Source organism: Chiloscyllium punctatum, chromosome 24 (genome assembly GCF_047496795.1).
Source record: "Chiloscyllium punctatum isolate Juve2018m chromosome 24, sChiPun1.3, whole genome shotgun sequence".
In the NCBI taxonomy this organism is placed as follows: domain Eukaryota; kingdom Metazoa; phylum Chordata; class Chondrichthyes; order Orectolobiformes; family Hemiscylliidae; genus Chiloscyllium; species Chiloscyllium punctatum.
In genome coordinates, this window is record NC_092762.1 from 49,256,205 (window position 1) to 49,279,295 (window position 23,091).

General features: G+C 41.0%; 1 protein-coding gene across 1 annotated transcript in view; it reads right to left on the reverse strand.

Annotated features, from left to right (window-relative positions):
* Nucleotides 1-23,091, reverse strand: part of LOC140494527 (cathepsin L2-like) — a 46,597-nt gene that overhangs the window by 16,821 nt on the left and 6,685 nt on the right. The window lies entirely within an intron of this gene.

A 23,091-nucleotide genomic window follows, 5' to 3' on the forward strand; every position in this document is an offset into this window, starting at 1 on the left:
TGCTGAAAGATTGGGAAAGATAAATATCATGTTGGGAGATGTAGTGAGGTCTTGTTGTAACTGTAGAGAGTCTTTGTGAGATTGTACTTGAAGTATTGTGCACAGCTTGGTCTCCTGCAAAGGAAGAATATGCTTTCCATACAGGAAGTTCATTGGGCATCTAATTGCCTAATCACTGGGATTGAAGGATTGTTTTTGTGATGAGAGATTGAAGAAATCTTGACAGTAGTTACAATTTTGAAGATTTTTTGGTGAAAGGTCTACAGCACAAACAAAAACCCTTTGGCCATTGAGTCTATGCCAGTCAAAAACAACCATCTGACCATTATTTTCCCATTTTCCAGTGCATAGCTCTGTCAGCTTAGCATCACAAGGTATAGCTAAATACTTCGTAAACATTAAGAGGGGGTTCTGTCTCCACCACCCTCTGAGTGAAAACATTTTTCTCACATTCCCTCTCATACTGCTGCCTCTTACCTTCAATTTATGTCACGCCCCCAATCATTGATTAGATTAGATTAGATTCCCTACGGTGTGGAAATAGGCCCTTCAGTCCAACAAGTCTACATCAACCCTCCGAAGAGCAAGTGACCAGACCCATTCCCCTAACTAATGCATCTAACACTACAGGCAATTTAGCATGGCCAATTCACCTAACCTGCACATCTTTGGACTGTGGGATGGAACCAGAGCACCTGGAGGAAACCCATGCAGACACAGGGAGAATGTGCAAACTCCACACAGATAGTTGCCCGAGGTGGGAATTGAACCTGGGTCCCTGGCGTTGTGAGGCAGCTGTGCTAACCACTGAGCCACCATAGGGAGAAGTTTCTTTCTGTCTATCCTGTCAATATTTCTTATATGTTTATATACCTCAATCATGTGCACCATCAGTCTCCTCTGCTCAAGGGAACACAAACCAGCCCAAACAATCTCTCTACATAATTAAAACTCTCCAGCCCAGGCAGCATCCCAGTAAACCTCTCCACCCTCTTCAGTGCAATCACATCCTCCTGTAATGTGGATTCCAGAAATGCACACAATACTCTCGCTGTGGTATAGCTAATATTTTATGTTCCAACATAACCTCCCTGCTCTTAAACTCTATGCCTTGTCTAATAACGGTAAGTATCGTAAAGAGCCTTTTAACTCTTTTATCCACCTGTCCCATCACCATAAAGGACCGGTGCACATTTACATCAAGGTCTCGCTGATCCTCAGTGGTTCCCAGGCTTCTACTCTTTGTCAATTATTCCATGGCTTTATTTGTCCTACTCATAACCTCACACTTACCTGAATTGAATTCTACTTGCAGCTGATCAGCCCATCTGACCAGCCACCTATATCATCTTGTAATCTCAGGCTGTCCTCCAATTTATCACCACACACATTCTTGTATCATTTGCAAACTTATTGGTCAATCCTCCTACGTTCAAATTTAATCCGTTTATGTATGTCAAAATATTAAGGGCCCCAGCACTGACCCTTGAGGTAGCCCATTGGACACAGGCTTCCAGTCACAAAAACACCCCTTGACTATTACCCTCTGCTTTCTGCCACTCAGCCAATGATGGATGTTTGGATGCCATAGGCTCATACCCTGGCTATCAGTCTCCCACATGGGACATTATCAAAAACCTTGCTGATGTCCAGGTAGACAACATCAAAAGCATTGCCCTCATCTACACACCTGATCACCCTTCCGAAAAATTCAATTTGGTTGGATATGACCTCCCTCGACAAAACCATACTGGCTGCTCTCCAAAAGCAAATTAATTTTGTCCCTCTGTATCACTTCCAATAGTTTCCCCACCACTGAGGTAACACTAACCAGCCTGAAGTTTCCCGGTTTATTGCTGGCATTCTTCTTAAATAATGGGACCAGGATTGGTTCTCCTCTAATCTTCTGGCATTTCTCTTGTAGCTAAAGAGGAATTGAAAGTTACTGCCAATAACCCTGCTCTTTCCTCTACTGTCTCACCCAAGAGCATAGGATGCATTTAGTCCAATCCTGGAGATTGATCTGCTTTTAAGCCTGCTGGACCATTAAGAGCCTCCTTGCTGTCTGTGCTAAATTCTTTGTGTATCACAGTCCTGCTCCATGATTTCTGTATCCACATTGTTCTTCTCAATAGTGAATATTGACACATAGTATTAACTTAGCACACTATCGCAGTTCTCTGGCTCCATGCACAAATTACCACTGTGGTCCCACTCTTTTCCTAGTTATCCTTTTATCTTTAATATACATGTGAAATGACTTTGGATTTTCCTTAATTTACCTGCTTTTATTCTTCCATGCTCCTTTTTGGTCTTCTAATTTCCTTTTCAAGATTCCCTGGGTACATTCTGGATATTTTTAAATTAACCTGCTCACAGATGTTATTACACATCTCAGGAGCAAGTGTACTCATTCAGGGCTTCAACTATGATGATCTCATCAGAACTTACAAAATCCTATCAAGTCATAAACACAAACAGAAATGACTGGAAAAACTCAGCAGGTCTGGCAGCATCTGTGGAGAGAGATCAGTGTTAATGCTTTGGAATGGAAGAATGATCACTGGACCTGAAACATTAACTCCGCTTTCTCTCCATAGATGCTGCCTGACCTGCTGAGGTTTTCCAGCAATTTTTGGTTTTGTTTCTGATTTCCAGCATTCATAGCTATTTCAGATTTATCTTTTCTTCCAAACATGTTTGGGCGTATAGGGATAGGTTGTTTCCCTTGATATCTCCCAGTTATTTTTCAGCTCAAAAACTACTCGTGCTGCAGGTTGTTGGAAACAGGAATACCTGGGTTAATTTTAACGCCGCTCAGTCAATTCGATTTAAGGATCTCCAAACAACAGAGGAACAATGGAAAAGAAAATAAAGTGAGTAAGAGTTAAATAAGGTCCAGAAAAATAGCAAGTGCAAACTTTTTCAGTTTTAAAAATCAGTAAAGAACAATTTACTTTCTGAAAATAAGGAGACCCAATAGTTTCAGTTGTTCTTTTTATGGACCAGGGATATCAAGAACCTGCATCTCGTTAAAAACAGCCCTTCGCCTGTTAAGTGCTAGCTTTAACTTACAGCAAAAAGTGCAGTAATTTTGTGAAACTCGAGAGAGAGGTCACAATGAGCTGCTGTTCATACAGAGCCATCAGCAGAGTGGCACAAATCATCGAGCAAGTTATGGTGGATCAGAATTCACAGGATAGTTCATCATCCCCAAAAATCAGTGAATGGTTCACACTCGTTATACTGTGTGCATCACATTCTGTGTTAAATTACCAGTAACTTCTTCTCAATTGCTTCTACTATCAGTTTGCATGTTATTCTTCTTAAAATACAGGTAGTTAATATAGTCACCCAATTGCCACCTTACCTCAACAGTTTTATTTTCTTATCGTCTTGTCCTCCTCAAGAAGTGTCCTCAGAGTGAGCTGATCTGTGATTTTATATCAGATCTAATTTTTTGGACCATCCCCCTTTGAACATGGTGCAAATAGTGATTGACAGGTTCAAGTAGGACTATGTTTATGTAAATGATGATTTTGTCAGCACTAACATTAAAGCCGCATTGCTGTCTCACAGGAATGCAGTACCTTAGCTATTGAAAATATGATTAATGATTCTTAAAATTAAGGCAAATAAGTCTATGGGGTGAATTTGCAAGATACATTTTATTTTGTTCAAAATGCACACAATCTGTAGGCAGTCAGTCCATGTGATATTTAATAAATTCTTAGTTTGGAAATAGAACCAGTCTGATTCAGGGTTGGAATGCAGACAGACTCTAACCTCACATCTTTAATGCACTGTCTGAGCTGAGATGTCACTTTTTTTATAAAACCTAAGTTGTCTCAGGAATGTGACTTGAAAGAAGTTCTGGAATTTACATACTAATGAGTCGAAACCTGAAACCTATTTGAAGTGATTAAATACTGAACAGCAATCTAGGTTTGTTCAATACATTGCATTGGTTGTATGATACTTTGATCGTTTACTATAAATTTGGTGTCCAGTGATCCTGTCAAAGGAGCAGTGCTCCGAAAGCTTGTACTTCCAAATAAACCTGTTGGACTATAACCTGGTGTTGTGTGACTTTTAACTTCGTCCACCCTAGTCCAATACAGGCACCTCCACATCATCGCAATTTACAAAGTCAATGCACTGGGTTTTCTCACAAATGTAGAACTTAAACTTTTCGAGTTTAGCTGAACACTTTGATACAATAATTCTACATACAAATATGATGGATGCTTCAAAAAAACTAGTGCCATTTAATTAGAACGGAGTAGAAAGAGATAATTAAATATTTACAAGGGGCAAGTCAGAGAAATATAAAAAAAAACCTGGGGTTAATTTGCAAGTATACAACTGAATTTTATGATTTTCATGGACGATAGAAGATTGACATGGATAGTGTTATAACATATGACAGAATACTTGTAAATGAATTCAAATAAAAGGCATAACTGATCCAGATCTAAGTGCAGGCAAAGAAGATGCTATTACATGCCTATTCATTGTTGCATTCACAAATGCACTCCAATGCTCTTGAAAGATCTTGATAAATATTTATGAACATTCTTGAAATGGCTGAGGATAACACTATATGAGGGCAAGTTGTTCCAGACTTAACAGTCAACATAGCTAAAAAGTGTGGCACTGGAAAAGCACAGCCAGTCAGGCAGCATCTGAGGAGCAGGAGAGTTGATGTTTCAAGCTTAAGCTCTTCAATCAGGAATGCTGCCTGACCTGCTGTGCTTTTCCAGCGCCACACTTTTTGACTCTGATCTCCAGTATCTGCTGTCCTCATTTTCTCCTAGTCAACATAGCTAACCAATGCAATCAACCGAGTTAACAGAGTGTTGAATTTTACAGCCAAAATAGTCAACTTACGTTGGAGAATACTTGAATTGTACAGAACCCTGAGTGGATCACATCTTTTAGTAATGCTTTTAGATCTAGTTAGCAAGAAGACCCACTGAGCTGATATAGTTCATTATGCTAATAGTAGATATGAAAAGTTGGAAAAGTCTAAGGTTCAACAGGTTTAAAAGGAAAAGGTACATTAATAAAATTATCTCAAACTGAATTACGAAATGGCAATGGACATGGGTTCAACTTAGCAAAAGGCAAATTTGGGATTTCTTTCATTCATTTATGGGAGGTGGGTGTACTGCACAGACCAACATTTATTGCTCTTCCCTCATTGCCCAGATTCAGCCATATTATCTGAGTCTGGAGTCACATATGGCTCAGACAACATAAAGGATGACAGATTTCCTTTCCAAAAGGACATAATCATTCTATGCTGCTCACAGAAAAGAGAATCCCAAAGCTTTTACTGACACATTAGAAGGAGTAAAGGTTAAAGAGTGGGGATAATTCAGGACTAAAAATAGGATTTAGATGTTGAAGCAAAAGCATAGCTAAAATATGAAATTAATATGGGCCAAAGGCCCTGTTTCTACACTGTAGGGACTCTATGATTCTATGAGTTTGCAACTTTGGAGCCAGAGAGTCATACAGCACAGAATCAGACACAGTTAATGCTGTCCATAATCCCAAACTAAATTAGTCCCACCTGCCTGCATTGGGCTCATATCCCTCCAAACAATTTTTATTCATGCGCTTATCCAAATGTCTTTTAAATGTTGTAACTGTATCTGCATCCACCACTTCCTCTGGAAGTTCATTCTGCACACAAACTGCTCTCCATGTAAAAGGGTTGCCCCTCATGTATTTCTAAAATCTTTCTCCTCTCACCTTAAAAACATGACAACGCCTAGTTGCAAATCCCCCACCCTAGGGAAAAAGACACTTGCCATTCACCTTATCTATATCCCTCATGATTTTATGAATCTCCATCTTTTCCAAGGAAGCTGATGGTGAGAGAAGGAAATTTAAAATTGATAAGGAAGAGACATTGGATAGACTGTCTGTATTAAAACTGATAAGGCACCAAGATCAGATGAGATGCATCCAAGGATACTGATGGAAGTTAGAGTGGAAATTGCAGAGATACTGGCCATGATTCTTCAGTTTTCCTTGGACACAGAGGTGCTATCGGAGGATGGAGAATTGCAAACATTATGCCTTGGATAAAAAAAACGGTGTTAGGATAAGCCCAGCAGTTACAGACCACTCAGTTTAATGTCAGTTGGTGGAATATTCTGAAAACAATAATTTGAGATGGAATGAAGAATCACATGAACAAATGTGGGTTAATTAAACAGCATGGATTTCTTAAGGGAATGTTGTATTTTCATGAACGTACTGGAATATTGGAAGAGATAACTGAGAGGGTTGATGAGGGGAAAGTTATTGATGAGCACCAAAAGGTGTTTGTGCTGCACAACAAACTTGGACGGTATAGTGATACTTGGTAAGTCCTGGAATGATCACATGGTACAGTTGGCAGAGCTCTTTGAATGACTATGAAAAGCAAAACTGGTAATAAACTAAACCAAAACTGAATTCGCGAAAGCAGAGGTGACGTTCTTGGGATGTAACATTGGTCACGGAAGGTTGTTCCCATAAAACACAAAGATGAAGGCCATTGAGGAATTTCCACGACCAATCTCAAAGAAAGCGGTGTTTTAATTCTTGGGTCTAAGCAGATTCTCTCAGGGGTTTGTTCCAAGCGTCAGCAGTGTAGTGGCACTGTTAACCAATTTGTTGAAGAAGAACACAAAGTTTTAATGGACAGAACAATGCCAGGAGGCATCTGACCATTTGAAAGCAATATTAACCACCACGAGAGAGAGAGAGTTTTAGCTACACCAAACTTTTCAAAACCTTTTAAAGTTGCGATTGATGCTCGTGACATAGGAGTTGGAGCTGTACCATTACAGGTAGATGATGATGGGATTGAACTGCCAGTTGGTTACTTTTTGAAGAAACTCAACATCCACCAAAGGAAATACTCCACGATCGAAAAGTAACTATTGAGTTTGGTACTGGCCTTTCAACATTTTAATGTATATGTCACAAACAATGCGTCAGAGACAGTTGTGTACATGGATCACAATCCTCTTACATTCTTGGAATGCTTTAAAGACAAGAATATGAGACTATTTCACTGGAGTCTTATGTTACAGACTTTTAATCTAGATATCGTACATGTTGTGGGTCGTAAGAATGTCATCACAGATGAATTATCGCGGGCTTAACTGATAAAGTATCGATAAGATTGATATCTATTTAATGTTATATTGATGTGGGAAGAGGTTAATATGAACTTCGATTAAAGTCATATGTATGTCATGATATTGTGATTAAGAAACAGAGGGAAAAAACATGAAGCCATCTTTTCATTATGACTGTTTATTTTTTTCTTAAGAAGGGAGGTGTATTGAAGGTGTAGGGTTTTACTGTACCCTTTAAGAGGGTTGAAAAGCTAGCAAGGGCTAACTGAAAGCACAGGGTGACTGGAATAAGTAACAGTGTAACACTTGGTCGAAACAAATAGCAGCAGTTGAGTTGCCATGAAACAAAAGCAAATTCAAATTTGGCCAATCAATTTAAATTATTCCCCAAGATACCAAAATCCAATTAAATTTAAAATTAGCATTTTGATTATATGAAACGGTCCGATGTTTTCGGTATAAAACCGGACATTTTGAACAGTTAGGGTGGGAACTGCTGAAGACCAACAAATGCAGACTGCGAGCTGAAGAGCTCTCTGAAAGGGGCCCGTCTGTGGGGAGTATGCAGCAGAACATCGAAACTGACCTGGAGAGAATCTACAGAGGAAAATCTACAAAGGAGAATCAGCAGAGCTGACTGGGTTTGAAGTGTGAGTTTTTTTCTGTAAATCTTATTCGGTACTACAGAATGGGAGATAAAAGATAGGTTTAAGAGAAAGGAGTTGTAAATAGTTGTTGGTTTTAATATTTTCTGTTGGACGTAAAGAATAAAGCTGTTCATTTTTACTTAAAATAGTGACCTCTGGGATAGTTCTTTGCCTCTTGAATTTTAACAGATTACAGCACGCGGTGAACCTTTTCTGTATTGGTGGTTTAAATTATCGGGGGAAGGGGGTGTGATTTACCCCGTGTTGTAACAGTGGGATCTGGCTGTAGGTGGCAGGAATGGTGGAGGATAATGCGTTGTATCCGCAGATTGGTGAGCTGGAAGGTGAGGACCGGGGTGGGGGGGGGGGATTCTATCCTTGTTGCGGTTGGAGGGGTGGGGTTCAAGGACGGAGATGCGGGAATTTGTTTTGCCAGAAGCAGCAGCAGTGGGATGAGCGACAGCAAGGATCAGAGTCCTGCTGGGAAGGGAAATGTAAAATTATATAAACTTACCTTATGAATAGGCGGAACACACGCTGAGCAGGAGCGGACCCGGGACTGCTGAGTAAGTAAAGTCATATATTTGGCTGTTTGCGTTATCCGAAACACTACTTAGGTAGTGTCTCCCACCCATCCTCCTCCTCTAACCAAAATATAGGTTCTGTGAGCCAGATTGTAAGGTAACTTTTTTATTCTTTATTCTTCTACCGTCTCTTTGGGAATATAGAAAGGAATGGCAGTAAGGGCAGTTGAATGTTCCTCCTGCAGAATGTGGGAGGTAATTTCCTGCACCCAACTCCTGCTCCTTGACAACTGTGTTAAACTGGAGCTGGAGGAACTTCGGATCATTCAGGAGACAGACGGGCTATTGAGAGGAGTTACAGGGAGGTAGTCACACCTCAGATACAAGAAAAAGGCAGATGGGTTACAGTCAGGGGATGGAAAGGGAACCGGCAGGCAGTGCAGGGATCCCTTGTGGCCATTCCTCTCAATAACAAGTATACTGTTTTGGATAATATTGGGGGGGAGCTAACTTACCAGGGGTTAGCCAAGGGGTACAGTTCCTGGCATAGAGTCTGTCCTTGTTGCTCAAAAGGAGAGGGGGAGGAGATGAGCAGAGAATTAGTCATTGGGGATTCCATAGTTAGGGGGACAGCTAGGAGATTCTGTGGGAATGAGAGAGACTCATGTTGCTGTGCTGCCTTCCAGGTGCCAGGATAAATGATACCTTGGATCATGTTTTCAGGATCTTTGAGGGGGAGGGGGAGTAGCCCCAAGTCGTGATCCACATAGGTACTAATGACTTAGGTAGGAAAAAGGATGGGGACTTAAGGAGAAATTCAGGGAGCTAGGGTGGAAGCTTAGTACTAGAACAAACAGAGTTGTTATCTCTGGTTTGTTGCCTGTGCCACGTATTAGCGAGGCGAAGAATAGGGAGAGAAAGGAGTTGAACATGTGGCCACAGGATGGTGCAGGATGGAGGGTTTCAGATAGCTGGATAATTGGGACTCCTTCTGGGGTAGGTGGAACCTCTACAAACAGTATGATCTACATCTGAACCAGAGGGGTACCGATATCCTAAGGTGAGGAAATTCGCTCATGCTGTTCAGGAGGTTTAAAGTAATTCAGCAGGGAAATGGGAACATAAATTGTAATTCCAGTGTTTAGGAGGGTGAGAGTAGTGAAGTCAGAAATGTGGTTTCAAGGTCACAAGAGTTCACCAGCAAGCAGGAAGTTGGTTTGAAGTGTGTCTACTTCAATGCCAGGAGCATCTGGAAAAAGGTGGGTGAACTTGCAGCATGGGTTGGTACCTGGGACTTCAATGCTGTGACCATTTGGGAGACATGGATAGAGCAGTGACAGGAATGGTTATCACAGGTTCCATGATTTAGATGTTTTGGTAAAAGGATAGAAAATGGCAAAAAGAGGGGTTAAGTGTGGCATTGTTAGTCAAGGACAGTATTATGGTGGCAGAAAAAACATTTGAGGAGTCATCTACTGAGGTAGTATGGACTGAGGTTAGAAACAGGAAAGAAGAGGTTACCCTGTTGGGAGTTTTCTATCTGCCTCTGAATAGTTCCAGAGTTTAGAGGAAAGCAAAGCAAAGATAATTCTGGATAGAAGTGAGAGTAACAGGGTAGTTGTTTTGGGGGACTTTAACTTTCCAAACATTGACTGGAAATACTATAGCTTGAGTACTTTAGATGGGTCAGTTTTTGTCCAATGTGTGCAGGAGGGTTTCCTTACACAATATGTAGACAGGCCAACAAGGGGCGAGGCCACATTGGATTTGGTACTGGCCAGGTGTTATATTTGGAGGTAGGTGAACATTCTGGTGATAGCGACCACAGTTTGGTTATCTTCATTTTCGCGATGGGAAGAGATAGGTGTGTAAAGCAGGGCAAGAGTTATTGCTGGGGGAAAGGCAATTATGATGCTATTTGGGAAGACTTAGGAAGTGTAGGATGGGGAAAGAAAGTGCAGGGGATAGGCACAACTGAAATGTGGAGCTCATTCAAGGAACAGCTACTGAGTGTCCTTGATAAATATGTACCTGTCAGGCAGGAAGGAAGTGGTTAAGCCAAGAACCTGTTGTTTAGTAAGGAAGTTGAATCTCTTGTTAAGAGGAAGAAGAAGGCTTATGTTAGGATGAGATGTGTAGGCTCAGTTAGGGCGCTTGAGGGTTACAAGTTAGCTAGGAAAGACTTAAAGAGAGAGCTAAGATGAGCCAGGAGGAGATATGAGAAGTCATTGGCAAGTAGGATCAAGGAGAACCCTAAAGTGAGAGAAAGATTAAGGCAAATCAAGGATAGTAATGGAGTCCAAGGAAAAAGGGAAGTGCTAAATGAATATTTTTTGTCAGTATTCACACTGGAAAAAGACAATGTTGTCAAGGAGCATACAGAGATATAGGCTACTAGACTAGACAAGGTTGACATTCACAAGGAGGAAGTGTTAGCAATTCTGGAAAGTGTGAAAATAGATAAGTCCCCTGGGCCCAATGGGATTTATTTTAGGATTCTCTGGGAAGCCAGGGAGGAGATTGTGGAGCGTTTGGCTTTGATCTTAATGTCATTATTGTCTACATGAATAGTATCGGAAGACTGGAGGATAGCAAATGCTGTCCCCTTGTTCAAGAAGGGGAATAGAGAAAACCCTGGTAATTATAGATTAGCGAGCCTTACTCTGGTTGTGGGTAAAGTGTTGGAAAAGGTTATAAGAGTTAAGATTTTTAATCATCCAGAGAGAATAATTAGGGATAGTCAACATGGTTTTATGAAGGATAGGTCATGCCTCACTAGCCTTATTGAGTTCTTTGAGATGGTGACCAAACAGGTGGATGTAGTTAAAGTGGTTGATGTGGTGTATGTAGATTTCAGTAAGGCATTTGACAAGGCTCCCAACAGTAGACTAATGCAGAAAATACAGAGGCATGGGATTGAGGGTGATTTAGCGGTTTGGATCAGAAGTTGACTAGCTGAAAGAAAATAGAGGGTAGTGGTTGATGGGAAATGTTCACCCCAGCACTCAGTTACTAGTGGTGTTCCACAAGGATCTGTTTTGGGGCCATTGTTGTTTGTCATTTTTATAAATGACCTGGATGAGGGCGTAGAAGGATGGGTTAGTACATTTGCCGATTACAATAAGGTCTGCAGAATTGAGGATAGTGCTGAATGATATTGCAGGTTACAGAGAAACATAGATAAGTTGCAGAGCTGGGCTGAGAGGTGGTAAATAGAGTTTAATGTGGAAAAGTGAGAGATGATTCACTTTGGAAGGAGCAACAGGAATACAGAGTGCTGGGTTAATGTTAAGATTCTTGATAGTGTCGATGAGTAGACAGATCTCGGTGTTGATGTACATAGATCTCTGTAAGTTGCCACCTAGATTGATAGGTTATTAAGAAGGCATACAGTGTGTTAGTTTTTATTGGTAGAGGAATTGAGTTTCAGAGCCACGAGATCATGCTGCAGTTATACAAAACTCTGGTGCGGCTGCACTTTGAGTTTTGCGTACACTTCTGGTCACCACACTATCGGAAGGATGTGGAAGTTTGGGAGAGGGTTCAAAGGAGATTTATGAGGATGTTACCTAGTACAGAGGGAAAGTCTTAGGAAAGGCACTTGAGCCTTTTTTCATTACAGAGAAGAAGTTTGAGAGGAGACTTAACTGAGACATAAAAGATAATCAGAGGATTAGGTAGGGTGGACAGTGAGAGCCTTTTTCTTCGGATGGTGATGGCTAGCACAAGAGGACATAGGTTTAAATTGAGGGGAGATAGATATAGGACAGATGTCAGAGGTAGTTTCTTTACTCAGATAGTAGTAGGAGCGTGAAATGCATTGCCTGCAACAGTAGTAAATTTGCCAACTTTAAGCTCATTTAAATGGTCATTGGATAGACATATAGATGAAAATGGAATAACGGAGGATAGATGGGCTTCAGGTTGGTTCCACAGGTCGGCACAACATTGAGGGCCAAAGGGCCTGTAACTGCATTGTAATGGTGTATGTCCTAAGTGGAGGAGATATGCTGGAGGGCATTGTTGACCACATGGGAGGGGAAATTACAGTCCTGATGTAGGATTCATTTGGGATGTCCTGGAGTGGAATTGCTCCTCCTGGGAGCAGATATGACAGAGTTGGAGGAATTGGGACTAACGGATAACATTTTTACAGGAGGATACTCTACACTGGGGAGACAGGATGCCAATTCACAGAATGTTTCCGAGAACATCTCTGGGACACACACACCAAACAAACCCACTGCCCTGTGGTTGACCACTTCAACTGTCTCTCCCACCCTGCCAAGGACATTCAAGTCCTGGGCATCCTCCCCTGCCAAATCCTAACCATCTGACACCTGGAGGAAGAATGCCTCATTTTCCACTTTGGGCCCCTACAACCACAGGTCAACAATGTCGATTTGATTTCACCAATTTCCTCATCTCACCATCACCCACCTCATCCTAGATCCAACCCTCCAACTCGGCACAACCCTTTTGAACTGTCCTAACTGTCCACTTTCCTTCCCACCTATCCTATCCACCCTCCACTTTGACATATCATCATCACCCCCCACCTCCAACTATTGGTTCCAAGCTTCCTATTCCCTCAGCCCTGCCTCCACATTTATCTCTCAGCACCCTTCCCCAACAACACCACCACCCCCCCCCCCCCCCCCCCCCCACTCGGCACATTCCTGATGAAGGGTTTACAACTTGAAACATTGACTCTCCTACCCTTCGGATGCTGCCTGACCTGCTGTGCTTTTCTAGCGACACACTTTTTGACTGTGATCTCCAGCACCTGCAGTCCTCACTTTCTCCTATGGGCTATATGTCCTTATTTGCTATAATCTGCTTGTACTGTTCACAAAATGAAGCTTTTTACCAGACATGATTCAAATCAAATCAAATCACTCTTGATCATTGGCCATAATAGATCATTAGCAATAGTTTAAACGCTTGCTGTGATTTAGATAAATTTTCAGTAAGTGGAGTAATTGCACTGCTATACTTTCATATCTCTGCAGAGACATGCAACAAGATTCAGGTTGCGAATATTCATCAGCTGATTCACACTGGAAAAGACTTCGAACCATTAGCACAAAGGAAACTTAACTTGGAGGGCCGAAGGGCCTGTTCCTGTGGTGTAATTTTCTTTGTTTTTTTGTTCTTTGTTCTAATGACTATTGTTTGTCAAGACACATTTGTAGCCACAATCCACAAGTAATATGAGCTCGCATCTATGTTCACCAATATTAGTAATAATTGAGACTGATCATTGATCTATCAAGTCATAGAGGAGGCCTTCAGGAGACTGTTACCCTCAGACTTCAGACAATATTTCGAAATCTCAGCACTATAATTTACTGTGAATATGTTTAAATGTACAAAGGACAAACTACAGATGAAGACCAGGTGGGAAATATTTCCGACTTCTCTCTTCATTCCACTATTGATGAGGCTGATTGTATACTTTTGTTCAGCCGTGGCTCAGTTGGTAGCAGTTTTGCATGAGTCAGGGTCAGGACCTGAGCAGAAAAATAAAGGCTGACACTTCAGTGCAGCCCTGAGGGAGTCCTGCCTTGGTGGAGCTGCTATCTTTTGGATGAGATATGAAAATGAGGCTATTCTCTCAGGTGGATGTAAAAGATCCCATCCTGCTTTTTCAAAGAAAAGGAGTCATCTTTGGCATACTAATATTCATCCCTTGTATAATATTTCAAAATAAATTATCATATGTGATTTGGTAATTAACACTGGTGAATTGTTGCTGTTGTGTTTTAGTTGGGAGAATGTGGAGTGTCAGTAAAAATTAAGTCATTCAGTTTAAAAGTGTGTACTGGAACAGAGATATAAGGATGTTTTACACATCTCTGCAGGTAGATGGATAAGTTAAGAAGGCTGTTAAGGCACTGGGATCTTTGGATTGATTCATAGAGACTTAGCATACAAAATCAAGGATGTTCATTACATATTGGTGATTGCCCATCTGGAGTATTGTTTAATTCAGGACACAACACTTCAATAAGGATGTCAGGGATATCTGAATGATGCAGACTGCTTTTACAAGGCAGAATGTTTTTGATAGATAAAATAATAATGATAAAGTTTCCAATGTGACAGATGCTGGTAATCAAAGGACCATACCAAATGTAGTCGAAAGAATAGGGGCGGCACGGTGGCTCAGTGGTTAGCACTGCTGCCTCTCAGCGCCAGAGACCCGGGTTCAATTCCCGCCTCAGGCGACTGTCTGTGTGGAGTTTGCACTTTCTCCCTGTGTCTGTGTGGGTTTCCTCTGGGTGCTCCGGTTTCCTCCCACAATCCAAAGATGTCCAGGGCAGGTGAATTGGCCACGCTAAATTGCCTGTAGTGTTATGTGAAGGGGTAAGTCTGGGTGGATTGGTCATCAGAGAGTCGGTGTGGACTTGTTGGGCCGAAGGGCCTGTTTCCACACTAAGTAATCTAATCTAATTGAACCAGAGGTGGGTTTATGGAAGTCTTTATGCACACTAAAATGCTCTGATTTGGACAGCACTGCTTGAAAACACAGTCAATTATAACAATGAGAACAGAATTGGATATTTACTTGATGGGTAAATACATACAGCACTTTGGGGTTAGAAGAGGGGAATGGAGCTGAACGGAATGCTTGACAAAAATGTGACCACAGATGTGATCAAATGGCTGCCTTCCCCACCATATCGTTCAGCTACATCACTATATATGAACCTTCCAGCTCAGTGAGCAAACCTACAAACACAACCTCAACCTGAGCTACAAATCTTCTCAAAACCCAATAACCACTATATCATTCTACAATTCTTTGAAAGTAAAAGAATGTACAAGAACCTATTTGCAGGAAAGAAGTGTAATTTTTTCCTTTTTGGAAAAAGGAACAGTAACAATGAAAACAACAATGTAACATGCTTAGAAGTGGAAAGCAGAGAGGTCTTGGAGTGTGAATTTATCACACTTTATGAAGAGACTGCAGGTGAAAAAGGTTTAAGATGCAAACGGATTACTGTGATTTGATTGGACGATGCAAACATGAATGCAACCGATTGATTAGCTTGCATAAACTACTCAGTAGATTACTGAGGTCTGGGTACACCTAAAAGGATGGACAATAAAATCATAGAAAAAATGCAACAAATATACATTAAGTAAACTAAAGAGGAAAGGTTTATAGTATTGACATTGTTCTACAAAAAGGTTTATTACATTCACAAGATTACAGGAATCAAAATTATTTGGAATTGAATGAAAATTTCAGAAGTTAATGGCACTATGTTACACAATGTCTTTAATACAATACAGTAAGACAAGATACATTCTAAGTATTCACTGGAGTAAAATTTAACATTAACCATTTGAAGGAAAATAAACTTTTCATTTAATGCTTTTTGTGATGAATTGAACTTTCAAAATGACTCATTTGGAGCAATATTTCCAGAAAGAGCTGGGGAGTTATCTCCACTCTACTGGCCAGCACCTGTCACTTGACCAACATCACAAAAAACATTTTCACTGATACTATGGCATTGTTGTTTGTGGGAATGTGCTCTGTGCACATTGACTTCCACTTCAGTTTTCACATACAGGCTGTGTTTCTTATCACTGCATCAGAGCAGAATTGTTCTTCAGTTTGTATTCTTTGCAGACTTCTTCAGTTCTACATTCAGTGCTGAATGCTTTGGGAAAAGAAATGGTTGCTAACATTGGATCATTGTTTTCTATGCCCACATTCAGTTGGTCTCTGGCTTCATCTTTTTCCACATGATAGTTACTCTGAATCTGCAATCAGTTCTTTCAATATCCAGAAGAGTCTGTACCATGCTCTAAAGAAAGCCTGAGTTTCCAGGTAGCTTGGCAGTTTGTTCCCTGTCCTGGTTAATCAGTATTTAACTGCTTTCATGGAATTCCTAAAGTGTGGAAAGAGGCCATTTAGCCCAAAAGTCACATGACTCTATGAAGAGTAACCCTTCCAAACCCATTCCCCTACCCTATTTCTCTACATTTACCCATGACTAATGCACCAAACCAACACATCCCTGAACACCATGGGCAATTTAGCATGGCCAATTCATCGAACCTGCACAATTTTAGACTGTGGGAGTAAAGCCACAAAGACACAGGGATAATGTGCAAACTCCACCCAGACACCCATGGCACTGTTAGGCAGAGTGCTAACCACTAAGCCACTGTGCCTTTGAAGATCATTATCAAATTCCTCTCAGTTTTGCCCATTTTCAACTTCACTGAAGTGATGGTGGGCTGAATTTTTGCTTGCACAGCTCATACACCAGTTGCTTGGTACAGAAATTCAGATCAAGTTTGCAAATATATGCAACTACTACAAAGCTGTTCCCTGCCAATCATGTATCTCATCTATTTGGACTGAGTCTCATGTGCAACTTATCTTTAATATCTGCTGTGTGCACACTGGGTTTCTTGTCTTAATGTGAGCTTCGTTCAATTTCTCCCATGAGTCAAATAAATTCATATATCTACCTATAGACAGGCAGAATCTTATTCCCAGAGTTGAAGTATCTAAAACTAGTGGGAATGCATTTAAGGTGAGAGGGGGCAAGTTCAAAGGAGATGTGAGACGTGAGTTCTTTTTACACAGAGAGTGGTAGGATTTTGGAACACGTTATCGGGTGGTGGTGAGGGCAGATATGATACGGGCTTTTAAGGGACTTTTAGACGAGAACATGAATATGCAAGGAATGAAGGGATATAGATCAAGCGCAGGCAGAAGGGATTATTTTAATTTGGCAATCTGTTAGGCATAAGATTGTGGGCTGAAGGGCCCGTTCCTGTGCTGTACAGGTCTATGTTCTATTTACAGCAAATTAAGTGCTTTTTAATTCGCTGTCATGATGTATAAACTTGGAAGCCAATTAGTTGACATCCAGAAACAATAAATCAGTAAATAATATAACATTACAAAGACATAGTTGCAAAATAAACTACAACTGGGACCCGAATACTATTTGACATTATAAAGGACTAGAAGAAAGATGAAGGATGTTGATACCTGAGTTGAGAAAGGATGAGATCAGTGGTGAGTAATGTTCTTCGTTCAGAGAATCAACATATAAAATCTGTATGGGTGCAGACAAGAGATATTAAAGTCAAAGGTGAGGTAGTTTGTAAATCCCTAACAGTAGGTATACTATAAGGAATGTATCCCTCAGCCTTTACTCCAACAAGCCTTTTAGAGTCTTGTGTGTGTCAATGAAATTTCCTTTCATTCTTCTAAACACTGAAACCAATTCAGGGAACTGTTGCTGAACCCAATGCAAATGTACCCTTGCTTAAATGTTGAGAACATATTGCACATGTGACTTAAATCCCAAACAATCTTAACATGACTCCTTTATTTCTGTACCCCAATCACCTTACAATGAAGGCCAATACAGCACATGCTTTCACAATAGCTTACTGACTTTTTGCATTCCTCGTATAAGCATACCCAAGTCTTAAAAATCAACATGACCTTTTAGAAAGAAAATCTGGTTCTTTTATTTTTAAGACCAAAGTGAATAATGTCATACTTCCCTACACAATATTCCACGTGCCACCTTATTGCCAACTAACTTCACATGTGTTTATATCGCTTAGCAGCATGTATCCTTCACACATCATATCTTTCCACCGAGTTTAGTATCATCAGCAAATGTAGACACGGTCATGGCCTAGATTTTACAATTTTATGATATCTGTTACATAAAGCATAGACCAGAGTTGCACATTCGGACAACATAGAAATCATGTCATAACAGAATTCATGGAATGATCTGGGATGCTGGAACTTTTTTCCACTGGCGTCCACAAGCCTCTGAAAAAGATATCTTTGATGAGTTAGTGTTGAAGATTTTGGAGGGTTCCAACTGCCTAAGCTTAACAATTACCCAGGATTAAAGCTCTAACTTATCGGTAATTATTAAACTTATTCCAGCTCGCCTCTGACCCCCTCCCCATCTTCCTACTGTGACTCTGATACTTCCCAAACCCACCACCCTTATATCTGCTCTGAGTGCCTCAAGTGGTCCAATTTGCATCAAAGCTGGAGGCCCAAGAGCCACATATCAATTTCCTACTGGCTTCCTGGATTCAAACCTGTCAGAACCGACACCCAACTGCCAATCTTGCTGGACTCAAAACCAACCCTTGGCATCGCCAAACCCCATAATATCAGGCACTCCACTTATTAACCTAGAATAATAATAAATACAATGACTTGTGTTTGAGGATAGAGAAAAACAAGGATTGGGGAAAGTGAGAAGAAAGTAAATCAGAGAAATGGAAAGGGGCAGAGCTATGAAAATAAAATGGAAATGGAAAGGAATTAAACTGCTTGAACTCGAAAGAGATGAGGAAATTGGTCAATTTAGTCAAAGAGAAGCTGGAAGTAAAGGAAGAAAGGAAGAGGTAATAGCTTGGAAGATGATTCTGATTCCAATGAAAGATTCGATTTTACCAACAACCTGCGCTGAGTGCCTAAAATTACTGCAGAGGGAAGAAACTAAAGTCATTTTACCTCATTTGGGAAGGTAAATGGACAGATTAAGTTGCCAAAAGATATTTGGACTTTAATGTTACACAAAGTGTTGTGGTATATACAGCTATGACTGTGTACTGTACTCTGTCAGAAGAACAATCTCCAGATTATAAAATTATCAAAAAGGTAATACTCAATGATTATTCACTTGCCCCTGCATCTTATCAATAAAATTTAAGATGACAATGCTAAATTGCCCATAGTGTTAGGTAAATGTAGGGGAATGGACCTTGGTGGATTGCTCTTCGGAGGGTCGGTGTGGACCTGTTGGGCCGAAGGGCCTGTTTCCACACTGTAGGAAATCTAATCTAATCTAATCTAAACTAATTAGATATTCACAGAATTTGTACAGGAAAAGCAAAATGCTGTGGGATCAGTGATTTAGATCACTATAGGTAGAGAAAAGTTCTCAGAATCTAAAAGATATTATGTTGTGACAAAGCTGTCACTTTAAAGAGATTATTTTGTCCTGAGATTATTTGAAGAGATGTTGTACATGCAGAGGTGCCGAAGTGGCCAATGGAGAAGGCCTAAGTCAACAGTTTAGAAGGTTACAGAGTCACAGAGATGTACAGCATGGAAACAGACCTTTCAGTCCAACCAGTCCATGCTGACCAGAGGTGTTTAGGTCTTTTTTAAAAACAATTGTAACAATAGAAGAGGGGTGGCCAGTTCTCAGAGATCAGGCTTTCTAGACTTTTAGCTGTAGCAGTCAGAAGCTGTTTGGGTCCCAGAAGAGTCGGAGCTTCAGTAAATGATTTCTAATCGCTACTTTCTCTCAAATCTCTTGATGTTGTTTCCCCTAGATTGGAGAATTACATGTAAGAATCTGTGTCTGAATTTACCGTTTTGTCAAAGGGTGTGTTTTTGGGATGCTTTTTGTTCAAAATGTCGATTCTCCAGCTCCTCGGATGCTGCCTGACCTTCTGTGTTTTTCCAGCATCACACTCACGATTCTAATCTCCACCATCTACAGTCCTCACTTTCACCCTATACTGGAACAGTTAATTAGTAATAGTAGTACCTCTATTATTCAGCTACATTTTCCAACAGTTAAGGCATTCTAAATTCCTCTTTCTTTTTGTGTGTATTTTAACTAATGTGTTTAAAATAAAGTATGTTTTGCTTAACGTCTAGCTGTTTGACCAATCGCATCATATCGGGAACACCCACTTCACATTTGTCATAGAGAAGTACAGCATGGAAACAGACCTTTCAGTTCAACCCATCCATACTGACCAGATATCCCAACCCAATCTAGTCCCACCTGCCAGCACCCGGCCCAATTCCCTCCAAACCCTTCCTATTCATATACCCATCCAAATGCCTTTTAAATGTTGCAATTATACCATCCTCCACCACTTCCTCTGGCAGCTCATTCCATACACGTACCATCCTCTGCATGAAAAAGTTGCCCCTTCGGTCTCTTTTATATCTTTCCCCTCTCATCTTAAACCTATACCCTCTAGTTCTGGACTCCCTGACCCCAGGGAAAAGACTTTGTGTATTTACTCTATCCATGCCCCTCATGATTCTGTAAACCTCTATAAGTCACCCCTCAACCTTCGACACTCCAGGGAAAACAGCCCCAGCCTGTTCAGCCTCTCCCTGTAGCTCAAATCCTCCGACCCTGGCAACAACTTTTCTGAACCCTTTCAAGTTTCACAACATCTTTCCGATAGGAAGGAGACCAGAATTGCACACAATATTCCAAAAGTGGCCTAACTTTTGGTGGAGAAGTTGTAGTGGGAGAAGTGAAACAAATTCCGATGGATAGATTTTGTTTTATTTTTGAAAATTGCATGGCAGGTTCAAGAATATTGACATAAGAGTAGCTTATTGGCAGCACTGCTGCCTCATTACGCCAGCGACCCAGGTTCAATTCCAGCCTCGGGTGACTGTATGTGTGGAATTTCCCCGTGTCTGCGTGGGTTTTTTCTGGGTGCTCTGCTTTCCAACCCACAGTCCAAATGTGTGCAAGTTAGATGGATTAGCCATCAGGAATGCAGGGTCATAGGGACAGGGTGGGGTGGGGGATGCTCTTCAGAATGGCAGCATGGACTTAATGGATCACAGAGATTCCATGATTATATGGTGGAACAACCAGTGCATGCAAAGAAATTGAAATGTTACAAAAGGAACATCCTGGATTGCTTTCTGCTTGTGTTGTGACTAAGTATATCATTATACAGAAAGGAGATGATTTGGGAATTCAGTTATCAGATTAAACTTTTGAATATTTAACTGAAATGGATGAAGGTAAAGATAATGAGGCTGACATGTTCAGCGCACCTTCTTGAACAGAAATGCAAGATTCTAAATTGAGTTCCCTAACAGCCTACTCAGAAACTGAATCAGGAACAATCCCCGAGTGTTATTATTTTACAGACAAGATACTAACATGGAAATGGAGAACACCTCAAATACAAGGCAATGTAAAATGAACAGTGGTCAATCAGATGATAATTTTGAGTATTTGTAATGAAATTTTGAGAATAGTTCACAAAATTCCAATGACAGGTCACTGCGATCATACAGTCATAGAGTCATATAGTCCCACAGCACGGAGACAGGCCCTTTGACCCAAACTGGTCCATGTCATCCAAAACGTTCATCCGCGCAAACCCTGTTTTCCACATTTGGCCCACATTCTTCCAAACCTTTCCTATCCATGTATTTGCCCAAATGCCTCTTAAAAGTCATTAATGTACCTGCCTCAACCATTTTTACCAACAGCTCATTCCATATGCATCTCACCCTGTGTAATAGAAGTTGCCCCTCAGGTTCCCTTTTATTCTTTCCCATCTAACCTTAAACTGATGCCTTCTAGTCCTCAATTCCCCAACCCTGAGTGAGTGCATTCACCTTATCCATGCTTGTCATGATCTTACAAACTTCTGTAGGATCCCCCTCAATCTCCAATGCATTAAAGAAAATGGTCCTAGCTTGGACAACGTCTCTGTATAACTCAGACTGTTGAGCCTTCGCAACTTCCTTGTAAATTTCTTCTGCACTCTTTCCAATTTAATAACATCCTTCCTACAGCAAGGTGACCAAAGCTATACAATACTGCAAGTGCAGCCTCACCAATGTCCTGTACAGCAGCAGCATAACTTCCCAACTTCGATATTTAATGCCCTTACTGATGAAGGCCAGTGTGCCAAAAACCCTCCTCACTGCCCTGTCTCCCTGTGACTCCACTTTCAGAGAACTGTGCACCTGAACTCCAAGGTCCCTCTGTTCCACTACACTCCTTAAGACCCTACCACTTTCACCATGAAACTCCTGCCTTGATTTGACTTTCCAAAATGCAAGACATCACTATTATCTATATTAAACTCAGTTTACCATTTCTCAGCCCACCTCCCCAGCTGATCAAGGTCCTGCTGCAATTTCTGATAACCTTCCTCATTGTTCAAGATACTGTCTATTTTAGTGTCATCCGCAAGCTTACTAATCATGCCTTGTACATTCTCATCCAAGTCATTATATAGATAACAAACAGCAATGGGCCCAGCACCATCCCTGAGGCACTCCATTAGTGACAGGCCTCCAGTCCGACAAGCATCCTTCCACTATTACCCTCTGCTTCCTACCATCAAGCCAATTGTGTATCTAATTTGCCAACTCCCCCTGGATTCGATGCGATCTAACCTACCAGAGCAGCCTACCATGTGCAACTTATCAAAGGCTTTACTGAAGTCCATATAGACTACATCTACTGCCCTGCTCTCATCAACCTTCTTGGTCACTTCATCAAAGAACTCTAACAAATTTGTGAGGCATGATCTCCCATGCACAAAGCCATGTTGACTATTCCTAATCAAACCCTGCCTTTCCAAATGCACGTATCTCTTATCTCTTAGAATCTTTTCAAGTAAATCACCTGCCACAGATGTTAAGCTGACTGGTCTAGAGTCCCCAGGATTTTCTTTTCAACTCTTCTGGAATAACAGCACAGCAGTCGCTCCCCTCCAGTCTTCCGGGAACTCACGCATGGCTAACGATGATACAAAAATATGAGGCAGGGGCCCCGAACTTTCTTCTCTAGCCTCTAGCAGTGTTCTTGGATATATCTGGTCAGATACACCTGATGAAGGGATTTTGTCCGAAATGTTGATTTTCCTGGTCCTCAGATGCTACCTGACCTGCTGTGCTTTTCCAGCTACACACTCTCAACTATATCTGGTCAGGACCGGGAGATTTATCCAGCTTCATACATTCTA